The sequence below is a fragment of the Gorilla gorilla genome, chromosome 22 (assembly GCF_029281585.2).
Source record: "Gorilla gorilla gorilla isolate KB3781 chromosome 22, NHGRI_mGorGor1-v2.1_pri, whole genome shotgun sequence".
Lineage (NCBI taxonomy): Eukaryota > Metazoa > Chordata > Mammalia > Primates > Hominidae > Gorilla > Gorilla gorilla.
The window spans coordinates 15,686,374-15,701,658 of record NC_073246.2 but is presented as its reverse complement, the minus strand read 5'-3'; the positions used below and the strand labels follow the sequence as shown (position 1 = coordinate 15,701,658).

General features: G+C 36.6%; 1 pseudogene; it reads left to right on the top strand.

Moving 5' to 3' along the window:
* The window catches only part of LOC101138104 (ankyrin repeat domain-containing protein 18A-like), a 69,497-nt pseudogene that overhangs the window by 49,587 nt on the left and 4,625 nt on the right, over positions 1-15,285 (top strand).

The following is a 15,285-nucleotide window of genomic DNA, read 5'->3' as shown; positions in this document are numbered from 1 at the left end:
TAACATAATATCGTTTAAACAATTATTAAATATTTATTCTTAAAAATATTTGACTTACTAATTCTGTACATTTCTGCAGATATAAGAAACTCCTGGAAATGACAATAAATGTGTTAAGTGTGTTTGGAAATGAAGACTTCGATTGCCATGGAGACTTAAAAACAGATCAACTGAAAATGAATATTCTGATTAAGAAGCTAAAACATAAGGTAATTTTTTAAAAAAAATTATCTTAAGGTCTAGATTATATGTGTGAGATGTGCAGGTTTGTTACATAGGTAAACGTGTGCCATGATGGTTTGCTGCACCTGTCAATCCATCACCTAGATATTAAGCCCCGCAGGAATTAGATATTGATCTTGATGCTCTCCCTCTTGACCCCAACAGGCCCCAGTGTTTGTTGTTCCCCTCCCTGAGTCCATGTGCTCTCATCGTTCAGCTCCCACTTATAAGTGAGAAAATGTAGTGTTTGGTTTTTTGTTCCTGCATTAGTTTGCTGAGGATAACAGCTTTGAGTTCATCCATGTCCCTGCAAAGAGCATGATCTCATTCATTTTTATGGCTCCATGGTGTATATATACCACATTTTCTTTATCCTGTCTATCACTGATGGACATCTGGGTTGATTCTGTGTCTTTGCTATTGTGAATAGTGCTGCAATGAACGTACAAATGCACGTATCTTTATAACATAATAACTTATATTCCAACATAGGGTAATTTTAAATCAGTTTTGGGATTAAAAATCACGTAATTTGGGAACATATTGATAATGTAAAAACCCAAATTCTGCCAAGATATGTTGAGAAAATAGAGGGTAAATATATCTTTTCAGACTTTAAATGCATCAGCCTCTTAGTTAATCTACCCCAGATCTGGGAAGACATAGAAGGGGAGAGATTGGGCTACATTAATGAGGGCCATTTCAATCTCTCAGCCCTGCAGCAGCCATTTCAAAATATGTCAGAAAAATATATTTGGGGGTTAAATATTTTGATTTCCTTCAGCTTCTTCTCTCTGTGATGCTGTACCAGAATCAGGTGAGAAAGCCACATTATAAGAGTTAATAAAACCCATCTGATGAGATTTAATAGTTTGAAGTGTGTGATTCTCAGACCCTTTAGATATAAATTGGGGCCAAAGAAAACAAGGTCTTATTCCTCAATATAAATCTCTCAGTGCTTTAAGCAGTCAAAGAAAGATTTTTCATTTAATTTTACAGAATCGATACTAGTGAAAAGGATAGTTTTAAAAATATAAACCTTTTTTCTATAAAAAGGACATGCTGTTGATTCTCTTATGTCTTTAACTCTGGCCAGTGATCTGAAACCAAGCAGTACCTGTCTCCAGACCACTAGTACCAAATTAATTTGGGGGTGCTGGGTAACAGGTTTATTGAGAAATAATGAACACACCATGCAAGTCACTCATTTAAAATATACGAGTCATTGACTTTAGTATTTTCAGAGAGTTATGCAGTCATCATTATGATCAATTTTAGAACATTTTCATCACCCTGAAAACAAACCCCACATCACTTAGCCATCTTCACTAGTTTTCCCTTCCTCCCTCAGCCGTAGGGAACCACCAACCTCCTTTATATAGATTTGCCTATAAGCCTCTGAAATAAAAAGCAAGTGGTCTACTGTGACTGGCTTATTTCACTTAGCATAATTTTTTCATGCTGCATCTGTGCTGTAGCAGGTATTGATGTGGGGTTTTTCTCGTTAGTTCAGCTACATCTGGGTTCTTCTCTCATGACGAGGAAAAATTAAGCACGCAGACACATTGAAGGGTGAGGAGGACAGAATTTATTAAGTGGAAGGAAAGCTCTCAGCAAAGAGAGTGGTCCTGCAAACAGGTTTCCACCTCACAATTGAATACCAGAAGCACATAAGCTGAAGTGGCCAGGATCCTCCCCTGCATAAGGCATGAATTCCTGGTGGCTCCACCCCATCCCTCCAGTGCATGTGGGCCTCTGGTCTGCTGCAGGCATGTCCAGGCAAGACAAGTCCAGGTTCCCGGCCGGGCGCGGTGGCTTACGCCTGTAATCCCAGCACTTTGGGAGGCCGAGGCGGGCGGATCACGAGGTCAGGAGATCGAGACCATCCTGGCTAACATGGTGAAACCCTGTCTCTACTAAAAATACAAAAAAAATTAGCCGAGCGTGCTGGCGGGCGCCTGTAGTCCCAGCTACTCGGGAGGCTGAGGCAGGAGAATGGCGTGAATCCGGGAGGCGGAGCTTGCAGTGAGCTGAGATTGCGCCACTGCACTCCAGCCTGGGCGACAGAGCCAGACTCCGTCTCAAAAAAAAAAAAAAAAAAAAAAAAGACAAGTCCAGGTTCCCTTATCTGCACTTAACATCTGGTGTAAACACTTGTGGAGCTGGTTGGAGATTCTCCAGGGACCCTTCCATATCTGCCTAGGCATTTTGCTGTCTCCTCCTAATACAGTATCAGTACTTAATTTCTTCTTATTGCTGAGTGATATTCCATTGTATGGATACATCAAACAGTTTATTTATCCGTTCACCAGGTGATGGACCTTTGGGTTCTTTCCCACCCAAAGGTGATGGACGTTCTGGTTCTTTCCACTTTTTGACTCATATTAGTAATGCTGCTGTAAACATTTATGTATGAGTTTTTGTGCTTGCATGATTTTTATTTTTCTGGAGTATATACTTATGACTGGAATTTCTGGGTCGTATGGTAACTTCATGCTTAACCTTTTGAGGAGCTGCCAGTTTGTTTTCCAAAGCGGCTGTGTCACTTTACATCCCCAGCAGCATTGGATAAGGGTTTTAATTTCTTTACATTTTTCTTAACACTTATTTTCTCTTTTTTATTGAACAAAGATTTTATCCTGTGGTGTGAAGTGATACCACATGTGGTTTTGATTTACATTTTCCTAATGACTAATTACATCAAGCATCTATTAATGTGCTCATTATCCATCTTTACATCTTCTTTGCAGATACATCTATTCAAAATCTTTGCCCATTTTTAAAATTGAATTATCTTGTTACTCATGAATTGCAAAGGTTCTTTACATATCCTATATATGTAAGTCGCTTATCAGGTATATGCTTTTCAAATACTTTCTTCTACTTAGCGTCTTGCCTTTTCACTTCTTGATACTGTGATTCTGCTGTGTCTTCTCAGGCACAGCAGTTTTCAATTTTGAAGTCCATTGAATCCGTTTTTCCTTTGGAGTCATAGCTAAGAAAACACTGCCAAATGCAGTCACAAAGATTTATGCCAGGGTTTTCTTCTGAGGGTTTTATAGTTTTAGCTGTTACAGTTAACTGTTTTATTTTGAGTTAATTTTTAAAAAAGATATTTGGTCCTAATTTATTTATTTTTTGCATATGGATACCCAGTTGTCCCAGCACCATTTGTTGAAAAGACTCTTCTTTTCCCATTTTGTTCTTTTGTTAACTTTATATAAAATCAATTGACTGTAAATGCACAAGTTTATTTTTAGATTATCAATTCTTACTTTGTTTATGTCTGTTCTTATGCCAAGGCCAAAATGAATTTACTGAGAAGTTTTTTTCAATCATGTTGCATATTACCAGTTGTCTTATGTTGCAATAAAAATTAAATTTAGTGGAATATCTTTAATTTCACCTTTTGTGTCTCAAAGGAGTCTCTGGCCAGCTTATACCTTACTTACTCTAAGACATGATGGGAAGCCAGGCCTATAAGACACACTTTATTTCTTTTTTCTCCATTCAAATCTTTAGTCTCTTTTCCATTGCCTCCTGCTATAGTTTTGTTTTCAGTAAGTTTTAGTCACAGGATCTGCTGACATAGTCTAATATTTAGTGCATTATGTTTTGCTAACTAATTATAATTCATAGAATCTTCCATAGATGTTTACCATCCAGGAAGGAGAAGTTTAAGTCTGAGCTGCCAGCTTTCCTCGGTGGAAATCAAGTGAAGTCATCATCTTGCAGTTCACAGATCCTCTTTCCACCTGGTAGCTGGTTCTCTTGGGTAGCACTGTGGCTAATCCTTTTCTTGGTGCAGATCTTGCATTCTCAGAAACCACAGTTAGCTGTATTGACCGCCTTTTACTGAAAGAGAGATGCACAGCTCTGCTTTCTAGCTCAGTAGAGGATTCTTGGAATATAAATTTTGACTCATTCCAAGAAAAGGTCTTAGGAGTGCAGCACTTCAAAATCAGGTAATGTTCAGGCAATTTATCAGAGACACATAGTAGATTACTATTTTGACTTTCAAAATTTCAGAGCCAAGTTGTGTGCTATAGAGAAGTCTTGTGGTATAGCCTAGAGATGGGATGGTCTTAACTTCTCCAAACAAAGAAGCTTGAAGTAAGGTAAAGGAGAAATTGCATTTGATTGCTTAACACTCAAAGCACACTATGTTTATTTTACTTCTGTGAAGACTAAAAATCATTTCATAATGTTCTCCTTATTTCCTCATTGAGAAAAGGAAAATAAAAATTAAATACTAGATTGATTAATAAATACTGAAAGCTTATCTTTTAGAATTTTAGTTAATTCAAATCAGGTAAATGTCTGATTTTGATTGTGTAACCAAGTATTTCTAGTTTTTTTTCATACCATATGTCTTCTTCTTGCTTCCCAGTCTTATTTCCTAACTTGAGGGGAAACCATAAGGAGACACCCTTGCCTTGTTATCAGAGTTCATAATTGAAGGAGTTTTAGGAAAAGTTCCTCCTCAGCAGCTTATGTCTCTGTCCTGGTTATCTGCTGCTTCTCAATAATGTTTGCCATCAATAAATTAACCTCAACATTTATTACTACTTTAAAGGAGACTCTTTTCTGCTGCATAAGTTATGTTTCCTGTTGTCTCTTTTTAAAACTTATTTTTCTAACAATTACCCAGAGTTTTGTGGCTTAAAAGAAAAATATTTATTTTGTTAATGAACCTGTGGTTTGGAAAAAGCTTGTCCAGGAAAGCTCGTCTCTACTCCCCTCAGCTTCCCTAGGAACAGCTATCAGTTGGGGAAATGGAATCTTCTGAAGCGTTGCTCACCCACGTGTTTGATGGTTGATGCTGGCCATTGGCTGGAACCTTGGTTAGGACAGGTAGCATGAACACTGACACTGGCACTGCCAGGTTCTCTTTGTGGCCTGAGTGCTCTCACAGTCTGGGGGCTGGGTTCCAAGGGAAAACAGTCTGAGATAGGTAAGCCACATGGTATCCCTTTTACTGCATTCTATTCATTAGGAGGAAGTCAGTAAGGTTGGCCCATATTCTGTTTTTTTAAATGGGATCAATGTAACTTCTCTTTTGTTTTAATTGACACATATATACATAATTATGGGTTATAGAGTGATATTCTGATACATGTAAATAGGGTGTAATGATCAAGCTAACTAGCACATTTTCTACTTCAACCATTTTTCATTTCTTTGAATTGTGAACATTCACAATCTTCTGGCTTTTAAAAAATATACAATAAATCATATTAACCATATTCACCCTACAATGCCACAGAACACCAGAACTCATTCTTCTTATCTAACTGTAATTTTATATCCATTAACCAACCTACCTTCCCCTACTTCTTTGAGTTTTTTTTGTTGTTAAGAGACAGGGTCTTGCTAGTGTAGTCTGGGCTCTGGGCAACTGTAGTCACCCAGATGGGAGACAGTGGTTTGATCATAGTTCACTGCAGCCCCCAACTCTTGGGCTCATGTGATCCTCACACCTCAGCCTCCTGAGAAGCTAGGATTATGAGCATGCACCATTGCACTCGTCTGATTTTTGACTTTATAGAAATATCTCCCTATGCTGCCCAGGTGCTCTGGAACTTTTGGCCTCAAGTGACTCTCCTGCCTTTGTCTTTCTAAGTGCTAGGAAATTACAGGCATCAGCCATGTTGCCCAGCCCTCAATTTTTCTTTAGCTCCCACACAGGAGTGAGAATGTGAAGTATTTATCTTTCTGTATCTGCACTTAATATAACATCCTCCAGACTGATCCACGTGGCCACGATCACAGGATTTAATTCCTTTATATGGTGAATAGTATTCCATTGTGTATGTGTGCTACAGTTTTTTGTCTTTTCATTTGGCGATGGATATGTAGGTTGATTCCATACATTAGCCGATGTGAATACTGCTACAATAAACATATGAGGACAGGTATCCTTTTGATCTATTGTTTTCTTTTCTATTGCCTGAATACCCAGTAGTGGGCTTGCTGGATCCCTCAGCAGTTCCATTATTAATTTTTTGAGGAAACCTCATGTTGTTTTCTATAGTGGCTGCACTAATTTACCTTCCCACTAACAGCACATAAGAGTTTACTGTTCTTTGGAACCTCACCAGCATTTCTTTTTATCTTTTCAATGATAATAATTTATTCAAATTGAAGCAAGATTATATCATATTGTAAATTTGATTTGTATTTCTCTGAGGATTAGTGATACTGAGCATTGTTAAATTTATTTATTGGCTATTTGTATTTCTTTTTCCAAAAAAAAAGTACAGTTAGATATTTTGCCCAATTTTGAACTCAGATTTTTTTTTACTGTCAAGTTGTTTGAATTTCTTGTACATTTTGGATATTAGTCCCTTATTAGATTAATAGCTTGACGATATTTTCTCCCATTCTACAAGTTTTCTCTTCACTCAGTTAGCTGGTCAGAAGCTTTTTAGCTTAATGTAGTACCATTTGTCTATCATTTGTTTTTTGCCTATGCTTCTGATATCTTACCCATAAAAATCTTTGTGCAGACTGTCCTCAAGGATTTTCCCTATGTTTACTTATAGTAGTTTGGTAATTTTGGGCCTTACATTTCAGTCTTCAATTGATTCTGAGTTTATGTTGTTATATGGTGTTACACAGGAAGCTAGTATCATTCTTCTCCATATGAATATTTAGTTTTCCCAGTGCCATTCATTTGAAGAGACTGTCCTTTCCCCAGTGTATGTTCTTGGCACATTCATCCAAAATCACCTGGCTGGAAATATGTGGATTTATTTCTGGGTGCTGTATTCTATGGCCTTTACCCCAAGAATCATTGCTTCTTAAAATGCAACTCAAATTAGCATGAAACATTTGCAGTTTAAGGAAAGGCTTATGGCATCAGAATACTTATTTATAGGATTCATTATTTTTTGTGTTTTTTTGAGATAGGGTCTTTGTCTGTCATCCAGGCAGAAGGGCAGTGATGTGGTCATAATTCACTGCAGCCCTGAACTCTGGGTACAAGCCATCCTTTTGCCTCAGTCTCCCAAATAGCTGGGTCTACAGACATGAGCCACCATGCCCGGCTAATTTAAAAAAAAATTTTTTTGTAGAGATGGGGGCCTCACTATGTTGCTCTGGCTGATCTCAAATTCCTGGCCTCAAGTAATCTTTCTGCCACAGCTTTTTAAAGTGCTAGGATTACAGGCATGAGCCACCATGCCGAGTATAGAGTGTTATATTATTTTCAAAGTCTTATTCCTAGAGCCATTTATTGACTTTGGCCTAAATAACTGAGTGTGATATTTCTGAAACTTTTTTTGACATATTATGGGGAATGATAATGAGGGAAGGGGGATAGACACTTTTTACTAAGAGATAGCTTAGTGCCACTTAAGGAGGAACACAAATAAATTTTCAGAAAAATAAAAGTAAGATGAAGTGCAAAAGTTCTGTGGCAAAGATGATGATAGTTAAATAATGTACTTTTGTGACTCATGGTAGCTTTAACTTTGTTCTTAAAATTCTGAGTAATTTAAGCGTGCACATTTGAAGAATCTACTGCACTACAGATAACAGCTTATTCCAAGTAAATGCATTTCAAAATTTGCTATTGATTTTGTATTAGATTATTCTCAGCCTACTTCATTATCAAGCTATACTATTTTATTCATGCAGTTTGATGATCTTACAGCAGAGAAGGAAGCTGTATCTTCAAAATGTGTCAATTTGGCTAAAGACAATCAAGTTCTTCAACAGGAGTTATTATCTATGAAAAAAGTACAACAGGAATGTGAAAAACTTAAGGAGGATAAAAAGATGTTGGAAGAAGAAATATTAAATCTTAAGACACATACGGAAAACAATATGGTAGAACTTAGTAAACTACAAGAATATAAATCAGAGCTAGATGAAAGGGCAATGCAGGCAGTAGAAAAATTAGAAGAAATCCATTTACAGGTTAGTTTTTTAAATCAGGTAAGTTTATCTGTAATGTGCTTTCCTTTATTTCACTGCAAATTATATTTTGGATATGTGTATATTGTGTTCCCTCTGCCTCTCTTGTAGCAATTTGCTTTGTAGAGTTTTAGGAAAAAAATGGCATCTGTTTTTTCTTTTAAATATTTAAATTTCCATTATTATTATAACAAAATCAACCTTTCAGAGTAATGATTCTTACTATGGAGTCATTTGATGATTAAGACCAGTTGGCATAAGAAAAAGTTGTGATTTAGAAATTATGTGATACTTTTGAATTGGTCTTAAGCTACATTGTTCGTTGATCACTTTTTAAAGTTATGAATGGATTCTATTGCTTTTTATACGACCAGATTACATTAATACTAACATAATTATGATTTCAAATTTTTATGAATCAGACTTAATTCTGAATTCAGTTATTAGTTTTGATACTGCTGATAAACATTTTAAGCTTCAGCCTCTTTTTTAAACATATTCAAAATTGCTCTTTGAATCACTGGCTCAAAATGAAAGGCAACAAACATATAATAATTAGGTTATAATTGTTTTAAAAGTATATTCTTTTCATTTGTTTTAGAAACAAGCACAATATGAAAAACAATTAGAGCAGTTAAACAAGGATAATACGGCTTCACTAAATAAGAAGGAACTCACACTTAAAGATGTGGAATGTAAATTCTCCAAAATGAAAACTACTTATGAAGAGGTTACAACCAAATTAGAAGAATATAAGGAAGCCTTTGCAGCAGCATTGAAAGCTAGCAATTCCATGTCAAAAAAATTAAAGAAGTAAGTCCAAACATACACTCATAGAAAATGAATTCAGCTCATTAATTTGTTTTGAAAGCCTAATTTTTAGTGAGATGGCTTCAGGATATTAGTAGGAAGTGAATGCTAATTTGACAATGTAATTTTGGAAAATAATGTTAGTAAGTAATCTTACCTTTAAAATGTTAGTCAAGGATAGTTTCTGTCTCTCCTCTCATTTTTTTTTTTTTGCTTTTGTATGGCTTTTTTCCCCTGAAAAGTCTCTTGTAGTTAATCTGTTAGTTTTTTACTAAGTATTTTTGAAGATTTATAATTCATAAAGTGATCTTGTTTTAAATTACTTGTCAGAATTTCCCTAAATAGTAATATTAATGAGTTAATTTTTCAGTAGATCACGACCTAAACCCAAAGTGTCAAGTGGTACTGCTACTCTGGGCACAATCATTTTTGATTGTGATCTTTAGTATTATCACTAGAGGGTGCCTCAAGAAAGACTATTTGTGTAACATATTCAAGATGTTATAGAAAGGCATCCTTATGAAATAGGGAATAATTATCACAGGAATTTAAAGAAGTGTAATTCACAAAGTGGTTAAAAAATAACACCTTGTTCAGTCTGAAGGGGTGTGTGGAAGGCAAAAAGAACAAGCCCCACCTCCAGTGCCTTGGTCACAGTGCTGGGGGCTAATTGCCGTCAGAGATGCTTTAGTTCTTTTTGATCAACAACCAAACAATCTAGTTCTCCCCTAGGAGTTGTTGCTCTGAATTATTCCTCATTACCAAATGTTTAATTGGTCCTAGATAATTGGTGAAATGTACAAGGGTGAAACCTAAAACTGGCTTACTAAACACAAGTATTCCTAGATTTTTTTTGTTCATTTTAGTTTTCTTAACCTACATTAAGGAGTACAACATGATGTTTTGATATAATTATTTCTAGTGAAGTGGTTCTTATAATCAAGCAAATCAACATATTCCTTTTCCCATGTTGTTACCCTTTAAATACAAGTATTTCAAATGGAATCTTCAGAGTCTTACAAGTAGAGCCATTTTAGAAGGCAGCAAGTTTTATCTGTTGAGCCATACATCACTGGTAGCCATTTCTCTTCCCTGTCTACTTTGTTTGAGCTGCTTGTTCAGTATAAATCACCTTAAAAACACAGGTGCTTCTTTAGAATGATTTTAAAAGTGTAATTCCTTACAACAGGTATGCTCTCACACATCTTCAGTGTGAAAACACTGTTTAGTGGGTAATTTGGTTTACTCTCAGGGCAAGTTTTTAAAAACTACAAGTCATTAAGAATCATTTAAGGAAAAATGAAATACTAAGCATTTGTCTTTGCTATCTTTACAGATCTAATAAGAAAATAGCAATGATCAGCACCAAGCTTCTTATGGAGAAAGAGCGGGTGAAATATTTTCTCAGCACTCTTCCTACAAGGCGAGGCCCAGAGTCACCTTGTGTTGAAAATCTTACTAGTATAGGACTCAACAGAAAATATATTCCCCAAATGCCCGTAAGAATTCCTACTTCAAACCCTCAGACCTCAAATAACTGCAAGAACTACTTGACTGAGGTTTGTTATATGACCGTTTCTCTTTAGGGTTTCATTTCTCTAGCGTAATTCTTGTTTTTAATTTGGTGAAATACTCAGTTGTTCTGTTGACTTATGCATGTTAAGTAAAGATCATAATTAGCTGTGTTAACACAGAAAGGAAATGGGAACTTTACATTTTTTAATTCCCTGGAGCTCTCATTTTTGAGAGATATCCATTTGCTAACTTTATTCAATAAATGTGACTAAACTGACACGTTTAAAATGTCTTTAAAAGCTGCATTTAAGTTAGGTTTTAGGAATTGCATGTTATTGCCTTATAACTGATGATATACTTTGAGATACTTTGGCTTACTCTCTAATTGATTGTAGTTTAGCTGTGGTTCATACCACATTTTTTTTCTTTTTTTTTGAGGCAGTGTCTCACTCTGTCACCCAGGCTGGAGAGTCGTGGTGCCATCTCCACTCACTGCAACCTCCACCTCCTGGGTTCAAGTGATTCTCCTGCCTCAGCCTCCCAAGTAGCTGAGACTACAAGCACCCACCATTACACCCAGCTAATGTTTGTATTTTTAGTAGAGACAGGGTTTCACCATATTGGCCAGGCTCTTCTTGAACTCCTGACCTTGTGATCTGTCTGCCTCAGCCTCTCAAAGTGCTGGGATTACAGGCATGAGCCACCGCACCCGGCCCATGTCACTTTTAAAGTTTCTTTGCACCAGCCAGGCATGGTGGCTCATGCCTGTAATCCCAGCACTTTGGGAGGCCGAGGCAGGTATGTCACGAGGTCAGAAGTTCAAGACCAGCCTGGCCAAGATGCTGAAACCCCGTCTCTACTAAAAGTACAAAAAAAAAAAAAAAAAGCCGGGTGTGGTGGCGGGCACCTGTAATCCCAGCTACTAGGAAGGCTGAGGCAGAGAATTGCTTGAACCTGGGAGACAGAGGTTGCAGGAGCTGAGATCGCACCACTGCACTCCAGCCTGGGTAACAGGGCAAGACTCCGTCTTTAAAATAAAAAATTAAAAAAAAGTTTATTTGCACCATCTCAACTCTTCCCACCCATAATTACAACTGAATGATTGGCATCCAAACACTTTACCACATATGGATGTTTATTATTTAGTAGAATTCAAAATAATTGCATTTTATGAATTAAACCAAACACTAAAATGTTCATTTCCATTTTTATGTTAAAAGCTTTGTGCTTCGTCAGGCGCGGTGGCTCACAGTTGTAATCCCAAAATTTGGTGAGGCCGAGGCTGGTGAATCACCTGAGGTCAGGAGTTTGAGACCAGCCTGGTCAACATGATGAAACCTGTCTCTAGTAAAAATACAAAAATTAGCAAGGCATGTTGGCAGGCATGTGTAATCTCAGATACTCAGGAGGCTGAGGCAGGAGAATCACTTGAACCCAGGAGACAGAGGTTGCAGTAAGCCAAGATCATACCACTGCACTATAGCCTGGGTGATGGAGACTCCGTCTCAAAAAAAAAAAAAAAAAAAAAGGCTTGTGCTATTCTTACATAAGAGTACATCTTCTGACTATAAAAATCCTGGAAGAAAACCTAGGAAATACTCTTCTAGACATCATATTTGTCAACTTATGGCTAAGTCCTCAAAAGCAATTGCAAGAATAACAAAAACTGACAATTGTGATCTAATTTAGCTAAAGAGCTTCTGCACAGCACGAGAAACTATCACAGGATTAAACAGACAGCCTAAAGAATGGAAGAAAATATTCACAAACTATGGGTATAGCAAATGCCTATTATCCTATTATCCAGAATTTATAAGAGACCTAAACAAATCAACAAGCAAAAAATAAATGACACCATTAAAAATGGGCAAAGGACATGAACAGACACTTCTCAAAATAACACATGTAAGTGGCCAACAAACATTAACAAATGCTTACCATTGCTAATCATCAGAAAAATGCCAAACAAAACATCAGTGAGATACCATTTCACACCAGTCAGAATGACTTTTGTTAAAAAGTAAAAAAAAAAAAAAAAGATGTTGGGGAGGCTGTGGAGAAAAGGGAACACACACCGTTTGTGGCAATGTAAATTAATTCAGCTACTATGGACAGCAGTTTGGAAATTAAGAACTAAGAATGACCGTTGGATGCAGCCACCCCATTACTATACTAGGGGTATACTGAAAGGACAATAAATCATTGTAACAAAAAGATGCATACACATGTATGTTCATTGCAGCACTATTCACAATAGCAAAGACATGGAGTCAATCCACGTGCATCCAAGGTAGATTGAAAATCCAAGGTAGATTGGAAAATTCCATATATACCATGGAATACTAAGCAGCCATAAAAAGAACAAAATCACATCATTTGCAGCAACATGGATACAGCTGGAATCCACTCTCCTAAGCAAACCAATGCAGAAACAGAAACCAAGTATCTCATGTTTTCATTCATGTGGAAGCTACACATTGGGTGCACATTGTCATAAACATGGGAATAATAGGCACTAGGAAATAAGAGCAGGAAGGGACAGAGCGGGCCAGGGTTGAAAAACTACTTACTGGGTCCTATGCTCACTACCTGTGTGATGGGCTCAATTGTACTGAAAACCTCGGCATCCCTCAATATGCCTTTGGAAGAATCCTACAGAGGTACCACCTTAATTTAGAATACAAACTAAAAAAAAAAAAAAAAAAAAAAAAAAAAGAAAAGTTTACTATAAGTAGAGAATAGAAATTTCTTTTTAAGATAAAATTTATTGAAGTAAAAAATGGATTAAACTTTTATAAAGGGCAGAGTTTTCTAAGAATTTCAAAGCAATGCATTCATTGCAAAAGATGGCTTTAATTACTTAATTATTGTTTTTTTTTTTGAGACAGGGTCCCACTCTGTCACCAGGCTGGAGTACAGTGGTGCAGTCTTCGCTCACTGCAACCTCCATCTCCTGGCTTCAAGCAATTCTCCTGCCTTAGCCTCCCAAGTAGCTGGGACTACAGGTTCGCATCACCACGCCCAGCTAATTTTTGTATTTTTAGTAGAGATGGGGTTTCCCCATGTTGGCCAGGATGGTCACGATCTCCTGACCTTGTGATCTGCCTGCTTTGGCCTCCCCAAGTGCTGGGATTACAGGTATGAACCACCATGCCTGGCCATCGTTTAACCTTTGTACTAATAAAACACTACCTTTCTAAAATCATGTATATGCAATAGATCAATATTAACTGTATTTTTGTCCGATTAAGAGTAATCGGACAAACACATTACACATATACATACTCTGCTATCTAAACTTAAAATAAGTAGAAATTTTACTTTATTTATGTGATTATTTTTCTATTTAAGCAAACTTCAAGTTATGTCTAGTCACTAAAAATACTAAAGGCCACATTTTGTAAATGATACATTATTTTCATTAGAATGTTTCTTGTTTAACTTAAATATTATTATTATTTTTACTTATTTTAGGTGGAGCTGGACTGTGTAGAAAAAATAATTAGAGAAACAAAGAGAAGTATGTTGCCAAAATTTATTAATTAAATTTAGGTTTATTTTAGAAATAAAGTGTAAATAGCAAATGGCATTCCTTTTCATTCTTGGGTTAGTAGATACTACGTCAAGTATTTTTTTTCTTACACACATCTAATGAAAGGTGTGAAAACAAAAACTTTCACAGAGAAGACTGTACTTATGCACCATAAATTCATCATGTTCTGTAGCTTAAAAAATTCCCAAGAAGTCGGTGCATCTCTTTTTCACTGGCTCTACACTTTCTTAAGTTTTGCCATCCTCATGGAACTGTCAGCCAGCACACTGAAACAATTCTCAGAAAACACAGGCATCATCAAGTTCTCAGGGTTTTGGTAGAAATTGAAGGCCAACAGACCTCAGACTCATTCAGAAATGCTTAGTTGAGCAATAACCCTTCATAAGCAGTCTCTTGACAGGTGACATTTTAAATCTCCTGTCATTTACTGTGTCATTGGCTTACACTTGTTCTCAGAAAACATTCCAGATTTTTCACCATGAAATAAAAACACCCATGTCAATTTAATTGTTGTCAAGTTACTCAGCCTTGTCTCTCACCACTTACTGCACTCTGCCCTTTGCTGTAGCCCAAACTGGATGGAGTGGGACTCTGCAGGGCTCTTCCTCACCTCAGGCTCTTTGCCTTTGCCTCTTCCCTCTATCTGGCAAGCTTTTTCTTGTCCTTCAGGTATCAACCTATGTTATCTCCTCCATCAGAAAGCCCATGATATTGACATAAAAGTGGGTAGGTGTCCCTTCTATGTGTTCCAGTAGTGCCCTGCTGTATACCTGTCATGGTATCTATGACTCTATATGGACATTACCTACCTGTCTGTTTTTTTAGGTTATAGCATATGACTGTTGAGAGGTGGACCACACCATCTTCATCTTGTAATTCCAGTGCTGGTTCTAGTACCTTGGCACATGGCTGTTGATTACATGAATGAAGAATGAAAAAGCTCTGATATTTAAACACAATTAGAATTAATGCCATGTGTAAATTATTAAATAGTAATTTTGTATTGTAAATGTACATACATATTTTTCATACTTATTAACTCTGATAAAGTTCACAACTCTTTAGTTTTTAAACTCACACTTAGTTAACTGAAGTGTTTTAGGTAAAGGACATAATTCTTTATTTTTCTTTCTAGCTGTTGCTGTGTTGGACACTTGCTCCCATCTATTTTCTTCTCTAGAATCCACTGGTAAGCCACATCTAATGAAGAAAATATTTAACCATAAAGTTTTAAGGAAAAATTGTATGATTTAAAAGATTATAAA